The sequence below is a fragment of the Ambystoma mexicanum genome, chromosome 2q (genome assembly GCF_040938575.1).
Source record: "Ambystoma mexicanum isolate Mex_15411 chromosome 2q, UKY_AmexF1_1, whole genome shotgun sequence".
Classification (NCBI taxonomy): Eukaryota; Metazoa; Chordata; class Amphibia; order Caudata; family Ambystomatidae; genus Ambystoma; species Ambystoma mexicanum.
The window spans coordinates 369449000-369466654 of NC_090924.1; the positions used below are offsets into that span (position 1 = coordinate 369449000).

The 17655-nt window shown below is 45.1% G+C and overlaps 1 protein-coding gene across 2 annotated transcripts in view; it reads left to right on the forward strand.

Moving 5' to 3' along the window:
* The window catches only part of USP31 (ubiquitin specific peptidase 31), an 821813-nt gene that overhangs the window by 552947 nt on the left and 251211 nt on the right, over nucleotides 1–17655 (forward strand). The window lies entirely within an intron of this gene.

Sequence of the window (17655 nt, forward strand, 5' to 3'; positions counted from 1 at the left end):
AATCCGCTCCTTGCGCAGGAAATCCTATCCCTGCTGGAGAAAGGCACCATAGAACTGGTGCCTGTAGCGGAGAGGAACAAGGGATGGTACTTGCCATATTTTTTTATTCCAAAAAAAGATGGAGGGTTGAGACCCATCATGGATTTGTGTGGTTTGAACAAGCTCCTCAGGGTGGACAAGTTCAAGATGGTTACTTTTTCTCAAACCCTCCAGGCCCTTCAATTTCAGGATTGGCTGGTATCTCTCGACCTCAAGGATGCTTACTTTCATGTGCCGATTCATCCGAAGCACAGGAAGTACCTGAAGTTTGCGGTTGGCAACTCGCATTTTCAGTTTCGGGTCCTGCCATTCGGATTGACCTCCGCCCCGAGGGTCTTCACTAAGCTGATGGTGGTGGTGGCAGCGCATCTCAGGAAAGGGGCGGGGAATTTACGTCTACCCCTACCTGGACGATTGGTTGATCAGGGCGCGCTCTCCCGAGCAAGTCCTGGATCATCTGTACGTCACCTGCCACTCCCTTCACAAGCTGGGCTTCTCCCTCAACTTAAAGAAGTCTCATGTCAGACCTACCCGGCGGCTCCAGTACATCGGGGCAGTGCTCGACACGTCCCTGGGGCTGTGATCGCCTCCCCAGGTGAGGGCTCATCACATTCTGCAGATGGTAAACAAGTTTCAACGTGCCCAAAGTCTCCCAGCGTTGGAGTTCTTGAGGTTGCTCAGCCTCATGGCATACTGCATTTTCCTGGTGCCAGAGCCCAGGCTGCGGATGAGATCTCTGCAGTGGGCTCTCAAGATGCAGTGGTCGCAGTTGTCTGGTAGGATGTCGGATCCCGTTCAGATTCCGTCGTCGGTCGCCCAAGACCTTCTGTGGTGGGCTGTCGAAGGAAATCTGTTGAAGGGGGCTCCATTTTGGCAACCGTGGCCGGAGGTGACGATCGTGATGGACGCATCCCTCACGGGGTGGGGAACTCATGCCAACGAGTTGACGGTCAGCGGCCGTTAGTCTCTGTTGGAGTCCACAGTCCACATCAATCTGTTAGAGCTGCGGACTGTCAGGTTAGCCCTGAAGGCTTTTCTGCCGTCTGTGCGGGGGAAGAATGGGAAGATTATGACGGACAATACAGTGGCCATGCATTACCTCAACAAAAATGGGGGGGGGGCAGGCTCACTCAGGCAGAGCACGGCCTCTCACGAGTGGGAGCTGGCTCAGGAAGTTCTGTTGGAGATCTTCGCCCTTTGGGGAACCCCACAAGTGGATCTCTTCGCCACCAGTGTCAACAGGAAGTGCGCAAGATTCTGCTTGCGGAAATTTCCTCCAAGAGAAGCCTTAGGGGACGAGTTTGTAGTGGAGTGGTCCTCGCCACTGCTGTATGCGTTCCCTCCAGTCCCTGTCATTCCACAAGTGTTGCTGAGGTTAAGGCGGTTCGGTTCCCGGATGATCCTCATTGCTCCAGCATGGGCCAGGAGAGCATGGTACCCGGACCTTCTAGACATGTCCATCTGCCCTCCACGTCGTCTTCCCTACCGAGACGATCTGCTCTCATGGGAGGGGGGCCGAGTTCACCATCCAGAGGTCAAGTCTCTCAGCCTTCATGCTTGGTATCTGAAAGGCTGAGGTATAAGGATTGGGACCTCCCTGAGGACGTGATGGAGGTGTTGCTTTCAGCCAGAAGGCCCGCAACGAAATCCCTGTACCGTTGCGGTTGGAGGAAGTTCTGCGACTGGTGCAGGGTACAGAATGTGGATCCTTTTCAATGTTCCATTCCTGTGGTTCTGTCTTTTTTGCTTTCTTTAGCCCACAAGGACCAGCAAGTAGGTACCATTAAGGGGTACCTGGCGGCGCTGTCCATATTTAAGCGCTCGTCTGAGCAATGTTCTTATTTTAAAATCCCTTTGATTTCTCAGTTTTTAAAAGGGCTAACTAATGTGTTTCCTCTGTCACCTTTCCAGGTGCCAGGATGGGATTTGAATTTGGTTCTAAAGTTCCTAAGGGGAGCTCTGTTTGAGCCCTTACATTCTTGCCCGCTGAGACTGTTGTCCTTTAAGACTGTATTTTTGGTTGCAGATACTTCCGCACGCAGAGTCAGTGAGTTGCAGGCACTTTCCGCCAAGCCCACCTTTCACGGTGTTCCATAAGGACAGGGTTGTCCTTAGGGTTCGTCCTTCTTTTCTACCAAAGGTTTTGTCAGAATTTCATTTGAGCCAGAAGGTAATTCTTCCGGCGTTTTATCCTCCTCCGCATCCTGGTAAGGAAGAGTAGAGTCTCCATAGGTTTGGATCGTAGGAGAGCTTTAAGTTTTCTATCTCTCACGGATGTCCCGGGTCAGAGTGGACGATCTGCTCTTTGTTGGATACGCTGTTCTCAAACAGACCTTGCCCAGATGGATCATTTTGATGATCTCTGAATGTTACTGTTTGGCGGGCAAGGAACCTCCAGTTGGCTCATTCTACTAGCGGTGTGGCTGCCTCCACTGCTCTTCAGAGGGGTGTTCCCATTCGTAATATTTGTGAAGCAGCCACATGGGCCTCTGTCCATACTTTTGTGAGACACTATTCCCTGGACTCCATCCATGGGCAAGATTTGGCCTTTGGTAAGGCAGTCCTATATTCTGCAATTTGATTGGGCATTCTAAAATTCTAAATTCTTTTCCCACCTCCATACTTTGGTACTGCTTTGGGAGTCTGTTAAAGATGTGGAATACGTCGGAGGACACAACCCCCTCGAAGAACAAGTTACTTTCTTACCTAGTAACGTTCTTTCGATGGGATGTTCCTGCGATATATTTTACATCGTACCCTCCCAGCCTGCCCCTTTACAGAATTTCTTATACGATTGCAGCTTACGTTTCCGCAAGGCTTTCTGCAGTCATACTGGCAGGTGGTTGGTGCCACACGTTCTGGGAAAAAACTACAACTGAGGCTATGGGCGTCGTGCGTCCTAGATATAACATCCGGTGACATCGACGGAGGCCTGCGAGGGAGCGTATCGAAGCAGGACGCATACGCCGAAAAAGTTTTCCGAAGCAGCACAGCTGTGGTAATTACTGTCAAAGATGTGGCATACGTCGAAGGAACCAACCCATCGAAAGACAGTTACCAGGTAAGAAAGTAACTTGTTCTTCTGATGATTGTATCTGCTTAGATTCAAATGTGCCCACCCTTCCTCCCCACTCCGATGGAAGGAACATGGACATATTACTACTACTCTCTTTCTGTATTCACTCACAATAGTGCAAAGGCTCCCTCACGGCAGAAAAAATACAATTGGAGGGACCTCGATGTGTGAGGGATTTTGGGTGCACTACACGTCACGTTAGGGATGGTGTTACAGGCAAGCCCATGTCGACGTCCCCTTTCGATCCTCGAAAGACCAGATGCAATACTCCACGGTTACCAGTAGATGTCGGACTATTTGCACAGCATGTGAATCTAAGCAGATACAATGTTCAGAAATGCTATTACGATATGTATTGCATGTCTTGCCTCTCACCTGTGTCCTGGGGGATTTCCTTTTCGGTAGGAAATATTAAACCACTGCCACCAGCCATTTAAAGTAGGTAGGGGAACATAAAACTGTTATATGAGAATGTAGGATAAGGTGCTTCTAGGTATCCCCCAGCACTCCACATAATGTCGGGTGTGCTGGACTTACAAAGAGAAAAGATGAGTAAAGTCAATTTCACTTTACTATTCTTGGGAACTGTAGTTCACATAAGGAAAGGTATTTAAACCGTATGAGAAATCTAAAAGATTTCTCAGTGACACTGCACTGAAGGTGCTGTCCGTCACTTTACAAAAAGCAGATGCCTATGGAATTTGTCAGACTCAAAAAACAGTGAAAACACGTTATGCAAATCAGGTCAAAACTCACGAGTGAGGATAAGGTCTCGCTCACTCCAGTGATAAATTAAAATGAGCTGGGGTCTCTAAGGTTGAAAGGATTTAGCACAGAAATGTGAATTCTCCATAGCACGGTAGACACTGAGTTGTATGCAGAGTTTGGAGGCAATTACTTGGACATGCCTGCAATTTTGGAAAAGCTACTTAATCAGCCCCCATGCGCTCATGGCAAGTGATAGGTTTGGTGGTTCGGCGGTCGATGGGCTGGTAAGCTCTGTGACATCTCTTGAAGTTTAGTGTTTTTTCTTGGAGCTTTGCTGCATTAGATAAGTTTGTATCTATTGCAAAACTATTAGAAACTGCTTATTAGACAGTAGCCGTGTAGGATCTGACCAGCTACTATTTTGGAGGAAAAAAAAGTCCTTTCGAAGTTTTATTGAAGCAAAACCTGTAAAACTGTTAGCACCTGCTTCATTCTCCCCTGTGATTTTGGGTGGGGGACAATGGGGGGCGACAAACTGCTTGCCCTGTTATATCAACATTGGAAGGAAAGTTAGTCATTTTGCTCATCACTGAGAAAAAGAAAATAAATCCACGAGTACACACTAAATCTTCTATTACATGGTAGAAGAATCACATTTGAAAATTGAGATTTGAGAGATAATTTGCTGTGTTTAAGTGAGGGTGGCTCCGGGTATGCACAGATATATACCTTTGACCCTCCTTGCTATGTCCATTTTATTATTATTTTATGTTATAATGTGATAGTGTGGAGGAGGTGCTATGTGCTGCTACAAGCTCTTAACTCTTGCCCTCTTGAGTGGAAACCTATACTGCGCCCTTTGATAGTGAGTATATGTAAAGTGAGGTTTATTGACCAGACCCGAATCAGACAATGGGGTTGTAAGCGGCGACCTATGGAGAAGACGTCTGGGCTCATAACTGGCCCGGCAGAGTTTTTAAAACATTACAATCTGGTCATTTTGGAGCCTCTGGATCTCACGCCTCCCGTCCTTCGGGAAGAACAGGAGGCAGTGGATGTGGGTGTGCCCGGACATCCTCTTCGCAAAGTTTAAAAGAGGGTACCAAGTCACTGGAATAAAGTTGGCCACGGATAAAAACCTAAGTAGCAATACACAGACGTTTAAGCTCTACCTCTACACCAAAGGGAGCTGTCCAAAATGCAACAAAATGTCAAAAAGATTTAAATTACCCATCTACTGGTGCAGAGGCGGTATTTCTGATTCGTATTTTAAGAGCAGGAACTACCCAAATAACAGGCCAATCCAAAGCCCAACTGCACCATGGGTTAAATCAACCCTCACAGCCAGCTGTAGAACCTTAAGTTATTGGTATAAAATCCCCCCAAAAATGAAATATTTATTTTTGAAATTGGGAACAACGTCCTCTAATAAGAAATCTCAGCTAAAAGACAATTTGGAGTCTGCTTTGGGACCCTCAGATAGGAGCTTTTTGGGAGCATGGACAATTGTGGAGAAGAAACTGGGACCCCAAGAAGAATGGAGTATTACTGTGATTGACATTAATGAGCTAAAGTCCATGGGAGAAGTCGGGATGGATTTGGAGGGCGATCAAGCCTCAGTTCTAACTGAACATTTAACATTTAATTCAATTGATGTGCCTGAAAGTGAAATTGACCGCTCCGTCAATCAAAAGCATTGAACTTAGTTTTGAGATCTTTTGATAACTTATATGAGAACATAAAGACACACTTTCCGCCAATGTTCTACTGATGGTTTTGTTTGGTACAAAACGTCTTTTAGCATATTAATTGCCAACTTTTATCTCTTTAGAAGATCTAAATCAGAAAATAGAAAGGATTGCAAATACGATGGAAACACATCACTGTTTTATGAATCGTCTCCTACTGAATGAAAAGAGTTCAGCAGGGTGGAGATTTAACCAAGGTCGTCAATAAAGATCCAACCACCAGTCAGCCCATCAATTAGCAAGTTTTGTAAGGTCAAAGCAATCTTGAACGGTTTCATCTGAATTTCTTTGAAAAGAAGACCTTGAACTTGTCAGTCCAGGTTAATGGAGTAGATGGGACAAATGAAACTGTAATAGATCTGGCTCTGGATGAAAGTCCAAACCAGGGAGGAAACCTGGGTCAATATGGGGAAAAAGAAAAATAAGAGAACAAAAAAAACAAGGTAGAAACCTGAAAGGCTCCAGAAAATATTTGATATTCCTGGACTTATCTGAAGATCTAAGAATTGTGGAAAAAGAAGTATCCAAAAGTGTTGGTAAAGAAAATAAAGACAATTTAAATATCAGGAAAATATTAAAGAAAGTTGATTGTTCTGAGGTCCTGTACTGTGAAACCTCTATACAATTCTGAGTCCCAGAAAAACATAGAATCTAAATATCAATCCAGTTAGAAGAGAAAATGGGGAGTCGCATGTAGAGACAGAGAAAAAGTGATAAGAATGAAAATCATAAGAAGGAGTCCCGTTTAAATGCGCAAACCCAGGTCGACTGTCGACAACTGGGATCTGTCGTATCTGTTGAAAAATACTGTAAAAGCAACATCGAAATTACTGCTAGTACAATGGGCATCAATCTTTCTCATGGGGGAAAAAATAAACCAAAGTCGATTCCAGCAGTAGAAGATGACTGATGTTCTGGAAAGGGGTCTATCTCTATCCAATCACAAGTATGTAAAATAACAAATCCACAACAATGTCCCTCAGCAAAGTGTTTTATGACCAAAAGTGAAAAGGAGAACAAAGCGGAAGACGCGTCTGGGAACATGAATTCTCAAACTCCTTTTTCGTACATCCAAAGGTTTTGTTGGAACATTTGGTTGACTCAGGAAAACGAACCATTTTAAATAGACAATCGATTCTGAGGATAGTGAAGGACGTTCCTGATTCTAAAATAACAAAATTGTAACATTAACAGATTCAGAATATGCTATTCTTGCAACAAAACTTGGTTACTGTTCTAACAATTTATCAAAGAACATGGTGGTATTGAATCTCTACTGTAACCCCACCTGTTCCACTGTGGATGAGTTGTTGGAGTTTGTTGAAGTTTTGGCAGATGCAGTGGGTATGGGTGAAGCTCCCAGTATTTTAATGGCGGGAGATCTAAGCTCACATTGTTTGTATCAACAACATGGGAATTGGTCTAAATAGGGAGAATGTTAAGTGGATACATTTTTTTTTTGACGATTGAGATTTGGTTGTTTGTAATTGGAATGTGAAGGGCAATCTGTTTCGCGTCTATACATGGAAAAGGGGCGGAGCCAAATCTGTCATTGATGATTTTGTAATGTCTACAGATCTATTTGATGTGTCGGGATGTGGGTAAGACTGACACAAAAAAAGTGATCATAGCATTCTGACTGCAAAGGTGATTGCTGGGAGCAACATGGCAGATAGGGGCAAGCAGACAGATTTACTGGTGAATTAAGGGTTTAACAGACTCCCTCGGTTCAGCAGAAATGGGCGTGGACTGCACTTGAGGGTTCTTGAGTTCTAACACAACAGACCAATTGACTATAGCCTGTAAACCAGATCAATGTAAATACTTTTTGTGGGACCTAGATAAAAACCTCAAATGGGAGGGAATAAGACCCCCTCTGATCAAATTTCAATGAGATCAAGAAACCTGCCAAAGCAAAAAAGAACTGAGAAAAATTCTTAGGGATTTGAAGAAGAGCAATGTTGAACATTTGGTATTTGAGTCTGAAGAAAACAATTCTTGCAGCCTACTAAAATTGGAATAGGTCTAATAGATATTTAAAACTCTGTCAAGGAGAGCTAGTGATAGATACCCTTGTCACAACGAACACCTGTAATTTCTGGTCCCTAGTGAATGGTGGGAAAGTTTTGCAAACTATCTGTCAGATTAATTGTGTATCGGAAGATCTGTGGTGCACACATTTTAGATCTCTCTTTTGTGAAACTAATCGGGAATTGGCTGACATAACCCTAGATGTCCGTGTCTCCATGCTCCTCCTTTGCTGTTGTGGAAAAAAGTATTTTAAAAAATCATCCAGCTCGAGAGCAGCTGGGCCTAATGGGCTGTCTAATTCCATCTTAATAGCGGCACTTGCAGCCTGGACTAGGATACTATATCTCCTCTTTAAGAATATTATTGAGATGCGGCAATGCCCTCATAGCCGGAAATCCATGGTAATTATAGCCATCTATAAGAAGGATGATCGAGCTGATCCTAACAATTACCACCCGATCGCCCTTCTGGAGGCGGTTAGTAAGAATTTTGCTGGTGCAGTTCTATTGGAGCTGGAGAGGTGGGCTGGGACTAACGGTATCTTGGATTAAGCCCAAATTGGCTTCAGGAGAGGCATGTCAACTACCCGGAATGGGCTAGTAGTGAATATGCTGAGGGGCAATGCGTGGCTGGCTTTGATAGATCTAGACCCACTACAGTTGCTGCTAGGACTGCCGCAAAAGATACGCAGGAAAATAGGCTTCAGAGGATGTGGGAGGCCATGCTCAGGGCGATTGGCTATAGCCCAAGGCTTGAAAAAAAAATGCTCCTCACAAAAGAGGTATCGGAAGGAAACGTGCAAAGCATGATAATGGAAAAGCTTATTGTGGTGGTGAATGATAGAATTTCAGGCGAAGTGGTCGGCCCTACTGCTGATATGGGGATTGGAGGAAGGTTACTTGGTTGATAGACCCGGTGAATATGGGAGGTTGAGAAGGAGAGTAGGAGGGGCTCTATAGGGATGAGGACTAGAAATTGATATTATGAGAACCTTTGAATCTGAGACATTGACAGAGGCAAACTGCCCCATGGACTAAGAGTTGGTGTCTATGAGGGGTTGGGGAGAGTTGCGGGGGGGGGGGCTTAGACTGTTTTTGCCTAGGTGGGATACACTGGTGTTTCGGGTTATGTTGCAAATGTCTTGTTAGCTCTAGAAATGGTAATAAAATCAAGTTTAAAAAAAGAGATAAAGGTCTGAGCTTCTTCCAGCTCGTAGCTTCCGTTCAACTCCCTTCCCCAATATTAGGTATGTTTTTTCTGAAGTCCAACTGGTGTGGGACTTCATAAGACTTATTTCCTGGTATTGGTGTCCCAACTCTTGATGTGGACTTGTGCTGCACGGGTTGGTGGAGTGGCTGGGCAGCCCTGCTTGTCTTAGGAGGGAGTAATTTGAGCTTTAAAGCCGTGCAAAGAAATCCGTACATACATAGAACCAAGAAAATACTACTCACTTAAAGCTATATTAAAATATGGGATACTTTGCTCACTGTAGTCGTATGTCTGTTGCTTATATCTGCTTAGATGTACCTGCTCTGCATAGTCCAACATCTAGTGAAAGTCAGAGTATTGCAAGATTTGTTTTTGAATCTCAAAAACAGACGTCGACAGGGCGTGTTAGTAATACTATCCCTATTGTAACATGTACTGTACCCATGGTACTTCACGTGTCAAGGTCCTTCAGATCATTTGTTTCTGATATGAGGTTGCATGAAGTGTAGCACGAGTACAGATGTGATAAAGCAGAGACAGTGATAAGCCAGAAAACATTTATGCACTTTCTACTCCAGAAGGGGAGGAAGAGTGGGCGCATGTGAGTCAAGTCAGATACAGGCACCAGAGATGTGATTGCGATGAGTAATGTATCCCTTCTGGAGCTTGTAGATCTGCTTAAATGACATGCTGTGCATAGATTAGCGAGCAGTATCATGAGAAGGAGGTGGGAAGTTAGAAGGTACCGCAGCAAAGAGATGTTTTAGGACTGCTTGTCCCACCTGTGAATCTGCTTTAGAGTGTGTCAATGCAATAATGTGTGAACGTATGGATGGAACTCCATGTAGCAGCTTTTCAGATGGCGTCTAGAGGGACGGTTGCAGTGAAAGCTAAAGTAGCTCCTGTACCGCTGGTAGTGTGCCCTGGGGGTGAAATGTAAGACTTTCTTGGATAGTGAATAGCATTTACTAGGCAAAAGGCTTAATCGAAGTCCTTCCCTATTCTTGGAGCATGAGGGTTATCGGTGACAGGAGTGGGTCACTAGTCTCTATTGGCCAACAGACAGGTCAGGATAGGCACAGATGTAGGGAAAGTCAGAGTTCCTGAGGAAAGCTGTTCAAACAAGTAAGTATTTCACTTGTGGTAGGAAGGTTCCAGGGACTTCAGAGAAGACACCCTAGTGGGACTCGAGCAATGGGCCTGGGTGAACTGGATGAGAGAATTCCCAATCACATGAATCACCCCCAAAGCTTCACAGTAATCACAAAGACTCTTAAGTTGAGTAATACCCCAGCCAACACAGTGCCTCAGCACAGGCAACGAGTTTGCAGCTGGGCGTCTTTAGGATCTGCACTTAAAAACCTGGTCAATAAATTCCTTGTCATGAAGACCGGACACTGGAAGGAAATTTGCAGCCGGGATCAACGGGAAAGACTCCAGCAGAGGTTTTCTTCACAGCTGGATGCGGTTCTGTGGTTTTGTCGGCCTTTTGATGACGGTCCGATTATTGTCGCTTATCTGGTCCAGCACTCTGGTGAGGGGACTTAAGGATTCAAATCGAGTCTCTGGAGGTCCAGAAGGATGCCACCAAGTTTCAGCACGATTCAGAATTCGAAAGACCAAGCACCGCATAATGGCTCGAGGTCCCATGGTATTGGGGTATTGCAGCCCAGGAAGGTCGCAGCATGCCAAAGGATCGATCAAAATGCAGGCCTTCTTGAGTCCAGTGTGTCTCACCAGGCTCTGGGTCGGGGTCGTCCTTTTTGGGATCCCGAGGTCTCTTGAAAGGAAGCGCAACAGCAGGCACCAGTTACAAAGCAGGCTCTCTGGTTGCTTGAAATCACTACGGATGTTGTTTCCTCTTCTTGGGTTTCAGCTCCAGTAGTTGACTTGTCAGCAGCTTCCTGTTTTTGGAGTATTTAACAGGAACTACAGCACAACTTCTGCTTTCTCGCCCTGCATTTTACAGCAAGAAACGGTCTGACTGTCCAATAGGACAGCCAGCCACCACTGGGAGTTGGTTCCTTTCAGGCAAGGTAAAGGAGAAAGGGCTGTGGAATTTTGGACTACTCCCTCGCTTCCTGCCTTCTCAGACACTCTGGAGCCTGGGCGGGGAATCCAAAGGCCAAACGTCCACGGGGGTCGTTCCCACCTAGAATGGCAGAGGAAGACCTTAGAAACAGCAAGCACACAAGAAATGGTGAAAAAAGGAGCCCACCATTTTACTAAAATGGTGGCCTTCTGTGCATTACCGAGGCTGATTTAACAGGCTGCGAGTAATGAGACAAAAAAGTCACTACGTTAAAACCACTGTCACCAGCCATTCAAGTAACTTGGTATTGTAACAAAAATGCTACAGGTAAGTAAGGTGGGGTTTGCTGGCTCACTACATAAAATGTAAAGGGGATGAAAATCCCTCTTTACCCCTTGGGATCAGTAGTTCACTCAAGTACATTTCCATTCTAGCACTCAGGTGTGCTTTAATCTGGTGGTCCCTGTGCCCCACATTGTTCCATCATGGCACTTGTATTTTCAGCGTGACCCTTGCGGGCCAAGAGACCGTGAACATTAGCCTACGTCACATCGAGATAGGATCGTGAATGCTAGCATGTGCCACACCTAAATGGAATTATGATTGTTAGCATGTGCCACACTTGGAGGGAACCGTGAACATTAGCCTGCCTCACATCTAAATAGGATTATGAAGGTTAGCAAGTGCCACATTTAGATAGTATTGTGAACATTAACCTCCGCCTGACCCAGACAGAATTGTGAATGATAGCAAGTACCACAATTTGACAGAATTGTGAATATTAGCATGGGCCACAGCTAGATAAAATTGTGAACAATAGCCTGCGTCACAACAAGATAGGATTGTGAATGTCGACCAGTGCCACATCTAGGTAGAATAGCGATTGTTAGCCAGTGCCACGTCTAGACTGCATTGGGAATACTATTGAGGGCAGATTTAGATAGAACTGTTAATACTAGCTTGCTTCACATATAGACAGGAGTTTCAAAGGTGGGCGAGTGCCACATTTGGATACAGTTGTGAATATTGGTGGGCGTCATAAATAGAAAGGATTGTGAATATTAGCCAGTACCGGATCTAGATAGATATGCAGAAATATTCACCAGCCACATCTAGAAAGAACGTGGAAATTTAGCACATCACTTCTAGACAGCCATGCCAATAACCAACCCACTAACAACTTCACCCCTCTGCATACACCTCTTAAACTCTAACCAACCACAACCCTATAGCACAACAAACCGCACAAACTTCACTACACCGCAACAACAAAACAATCCACACATAGACGTGCAGAACAGCACACGACTGCTACATACCGGAAAGCACACCAAGCCCAGCGAACGATGTTAACCGGGCTGAGGCTGCCAACGGCACATCACTTCTCTCTTGCACTTTTCCCGCTCGTCCCCACTAACTCACCCCCCTTCCTTTTCAGAGCCGCCAGAGTGCCAGGGGACAACTCCGGTGGTGATAGTGCGCGGTACAAATATCCTTTAACATTAACTTCTCAGTAAAGATTTTAATACCGTTAATAGAAATCCATTGTGGGGGAAATTGAGAAATTGGGGTATCCCATCCAGCCTATTAGCAACCCTAATATATTTAAATCAAAATACCACCATTCATGTTAGATTGGGACATCTTACAACACCCTTAATTACGGAGGAGTGAGGCAGGGTTGTATACTGGCTCCCTCTCTCCTCAATTGCTATCTGACCAACCTAAATTAAGCATTATGCAAGCACGCCTTTGCGAGTCCTAAAATTGGTATGCATAGGATCAGTTGTGTGGCCTATGCTGATGACATTTTACTCCTAGACTTCGCTCCTCGCGGAATCCAGCAATTGCTGGGGGCAATGAGTGGATACGCATCAGCAAATTACCTTGTAGTTATTCCAGGAAATGCGAACATAATGAGGTTTAGTAATCTGAAAAAAAGAACCTAATTAAATGGTTTATAGAAGCTCAATTTATGGAGCCAGTGCCGTAAACAGTCTACCTTGGTTTTAGACTCGTAGCACCTTCTAATGTTAGGATGGTGGACGATACGCTGAAAACCAAGATGGATCAGTTGGCCGCACAGATTAGCATCAAAGTTAACTATTGTAAATTTTCAGTGATACACTGATAACATTTAACAAGGGCAGAGTAGTCCCGACTTTGATCTATGGTATGGATATTGAATTGCAAGCATGGAACCTTTATTGGTACCTGTTAAATAGATGTATCATTTTATAGCCTCAGTAGTGCACAATAGGGGCCCCAAGTACCAACTTGGGGCCTCCCTTCTTTTTTCGCCATTACTAGCGTGATTGTTCTTTGTCAGCCGTTCTTCTACCATTCTGGGGAGGGGAGGCCTGTGTGTATGTGTTGCCTTTGGCGGGAACCCTTGGGTGTTCCCGCCCAGGCTCCAGAGTGTCTGGGCAGGCAGGAAGTGGTGGAGGAGCTTTAAATCCCCCCTCCCCCCTTGCCCTTTTGTCTGCTAGTGTGCCTGAATAGGACCGGCTCCCAAAGGGGGTCTGGCTGTACTGAGTAAGGGACTTATGGTGGCAACAGTACTAATATTACATTTTAATATGCACCTGGGTTTTAGATTGTCCTAAATGCCCCCAGTAAGGTGGTAATGCGCATTCTCAGATGCAACCTTTCAGTGACTCTTGGTTTTTACCAATTGTGTTTTTACTAGACCTTCCGTAGATGTCTCTCTTCTATAAAGCAATCCTTGTTTTAAGAAGAAAATGGGACTTCCCTTCTCTAAGCCTTCTCCTTCTTCGATTGCTTGTAGTAAAGCTTCAGCAAGAGCTGGATAATTTCGCTGGGCGAAGGCTAGGTCGGGATAGATTGTGGGCTCTTCTCCTTCTTTCTCTTCGATATTAAGAGATTTATCAGCTTCCCCCAAAGCCTAAGTTGCCTCTGTCCTGTTTTATCTGGTTTGCTTTCTTTAAACTGAGGGAATAAAGCTCTTTCTAAAATTCCCTGGGCAATGTGATCTCAAAAGGGATCTCACCATGATTCTGTAAGAGAACCTTTACATCTCCCTGAAGTCAGGATCAATAACACCTGCTAAGAGGTCTATCCAGAACTTCCATGCTAGGACATATTTTGTGGCCAATCTTATGTAACACCCCAGAGGGGGTATCAGGACCAAGTCGTGAGGAATCATTCCTCTTTTCCAAGGAGGGATAATAGCTTCCCTACTACTGCAGATATCAAACCATATTGATTCCTTGGTGGTGATGGAAGGGTTGGAGGCTCTTTGACTATGTTTTTGAAACTGTTGGGTTCCCTAATTTATTTCAATTGAGTCATAGCCCACTCCTGATAGCATATGTAAGGAACTCGTGGTGGCAACAGTAAAGACGGACACAAGTGATCACAGTGCATGCGTGTTTATTAAACTGCAAAGGTAGGTTGGAAAACGCCTAATCTAAACCCAAGATGGGAGCAAGCTTCAACCATCATATAAAAAGGCTGTCCTAGTGGCGTTGTCAAATAAAACAAAGTTTACTAAGAAAAACCTATTGCCAATCCTTACGCTAAATACAAAAAGTGTGGCATAATGTTCTTAAAGAAAGAACTGTTCACAAATAAGTCCGGATGCGGTAGTCGGGTTCTCCCTTCCCCACGTTTTCAGCATGGGATAAGGTGGGACTTTGGAGCACAGCACACGCTCCAGCTTTCCCTGCACGAGCCAACTGTTCTGCTCTAAGCAATCGGGGCCTTCGGTGGTTAAGTTGCTTTTCTACAAAAAGTCTCCTGCCGCCATGGGCCTGATGTATTCCAAATTATAAACAAAAAAGTTCTTCTCTGCTTGCACATTGGGTAATGCTTCTTCCACCCCTGGGTCACTCTCGTCCATGCACAGACTCTACTTAATTTTTAGCCTCCCTCCGCCGGGTTCACTATGGCTTTCAACACAATCTTCTTTGCATTAATCACAAATCTTAATGTATTTTTAAACAGTTCACTGTGGACATCCCTCGGCCGGGTTCACTCTTGTCAGCACACTGTATTTTGGGACTTTAGACTTCACCCACTCTTTATCAGCTTCCCTCTTTCGGGTTCACTCCTAGCCAATCTTGTCAATCGTGCTTTTTTCATTCAACTTCTATGATGTAGGATTCACTTCCCTTAGCTTCACAATCATCTGTTGGTCAAAGATTTTCGACTGTACAGCGGATTTTACAAGACCCCTGTATGACCACTTTCACCCTCTTCTCGCCTTTCCCAAGGCCTTCTGGTTATGGTAGTTTCAACAATCAGGTAATCGCCCAGAGTTTCCTGAGTGAGCACTTACGTAGTGGCAAACTCCTCCTGTTGCCGGTTTTCCCCCTTTTCGTATCAATGGTTCTTTTCACTTCCCACAGTTCAATCAGACGTTTGCTACTTTTCGTTCAACACCGTTCCGTTTCTTATGGACTCTCCCCTCAACTCAGCTGTAATGAACCACGTGGCTTGCTTCCTTTTTGGAGTCGAGATTGGTACCACAGACACCAGCTTCTCTTCCCGGCTTGGTTATCAGCAGAGATGGGACTTGTGTACCATTGACATTTGCTGCAGCACACGCAGGCTATTGTTCGCGGCCTTACGATTCCTTCTGCAGAGGTTTCACAGGCCTTGGTAGGAAAGGGCAAGGTCGCTTCGTTCCTTGTCACCCTCTCGGTATGTGCCGTCTTTCTCCTCCTCTTGAACTGCAGTGCCGAGTTAGCTCTCACGTTGTGCGGTCTGCCTTGCTCATATGGTGCTCTTGTGCTCCAGCTTTTATCCCTGTGGGGAAGAGAAAGGGCCATCAGGTGTGTGTGGTTCTTGTCAATTGCCTGACTCTGCTTGATCCTTGGGTTGGGACATGACATATCAGGTAAATGGCTCGAGTGTTAGTCCATCGTCCTTCGTAATATGCGAAAGTGTTCGCATCAGAAAAGAAAGGGGGTAGGGGTAAAGTATTTGTGTATCCTACATGGAAATGTGGGGAAAGGTTGTCCTAAGAAGGGTGATATCACGTCTCACCCGTCGGTGTCCCGCTTCCACTCCCCAAGGAGCTGTGATCCTCCCTCACTGGTCCACCCCAAGGAACTGGATCCAATAGCGATTGCCATGTTCTGGCCACATGGAGGACAGGCCCTGGGGACTAGTCAGGGAGACACCTTTGGGTTTCTCACAACTGGTTGGACAGCCAAACCGTTGGGCGACACCTTCAGGTTTCTCACAATGATGATAGAGATTGCAGAGGAGTGTGTGCTGTAACTGTACAAAAGGTGAGGCTTCTGGAGTGAAAAGCAAGTCGAAAGAAGATGATGATGAGACGCCAGCAGACCCTTTGCAACCCTGAAGCGACCACTGCTGTCCTGACCCCATTTTCTGTGCGACAGAGGAGCTCTGAAGAGGACTCCTTCCCTTTGGCTGGTGGCAACAACCAGTCCCGAGGTGAACTTTGAGTTGAGCCATCTCCCGAGGTCCTAGGAGTTTCGTGAGCTGTGGAACTCCAATACCACAAGGCCTGCTGCCCATTTCGAGTGCATCGTTGTGGAAACGCGGAATCCATCCAGATCTTTGAGCCCTCAAGGACACTCCAGAGATGTGATCCAGCTCGCCCAGACCCCCATCCCCCTCATCAGACTGCGGGACTGCATGAAGCAAAGAAGATTGACCGGACAAATCGCGTCCTTTGTTGGTGCTGCAGAAAAGGCACCAAAACCACAGAGTGAACCAAGAAGTTGTGCCTCCTTCAAGACTACTGCTGAGAAATCCCATCCATTGTCCTGCCTTCAGTCATCAGACCAAGGAATCCATAGATTGTGCTGGATGCTCTGCGATGTTGCAGCTCTGGACCCAAACATTTTCTTCTAACCTAAGGTACTGTGGGGAAAAAGGTACTGCTTACCTCATTCCAGAAAGTTGCTCCAGAGCATTGGAGTGCATGTAGAGACTAGAAAGTATCCAGAGGAACAATTTGATTTCTTCTGCTCTGCAAGACCGATACAAACTACCTTTTAACTAGGGTTGCGTCTTTTACTTTAGAGGATTCACTATGCTGCGAAACTGCCCCTAGAACCTGAAGCTCTACTAGGATAACACTGTTTTGCTCTCCAAAAATCACGATCTTATATGTGTATGCGGACTAAATTCAATTGCCGTATTATTTTCTGGGTGTGCTGTGTTAACGATATGACTGTCAAACTCCTGTAACAATTGCATGCGTACTGCAACTACCAACTAAAAAGTGTTTATTTGAAAGTATTGAAAAGTTTACCTATGTGTGATGATTTAATGTGCTAAGTATCTAACAGTGACTCTTGTGTAAATATAATAAATATATATTTTAATATACATTTAAGTCTAAGTGTTTCTTTGGTGTACCTTACTTGCTGGCTTCAGTGTACTTAACTAAGGCTTACATCTTCTGCTTAAGATGAGCGTGACTGCTCTGCCACTCTACCAAGGTCCTGAGTTAGAACAGATTGATACTAATACTTGGGGTATCTACAAACCACTGGGATAGCTTACTAAAGTCTTAATACGAGTTGGACTTTAGGAAAATGTACCTAACAGGAACGACTGGAGGGAAGACTTTGGAAGAAGGTACTGGGTTTGCCTCAGTCTCTCCCAATAGCCTCGCTCCGATATGAGTTGGGGCTGAACTCGCCCAAGGCAAGTATGGAGCGGAGGCTGTTGCAATTACACCGGTTGATTAAGATGGAAAACTCACTGTATATTGAGATGAGTCCAGAGTAAATAACGCAATGAAGCACATTTATGAATTGCTTGTACAAAAAGTTAACCACTGTTTTTTCTAATACATCAAGAACAGT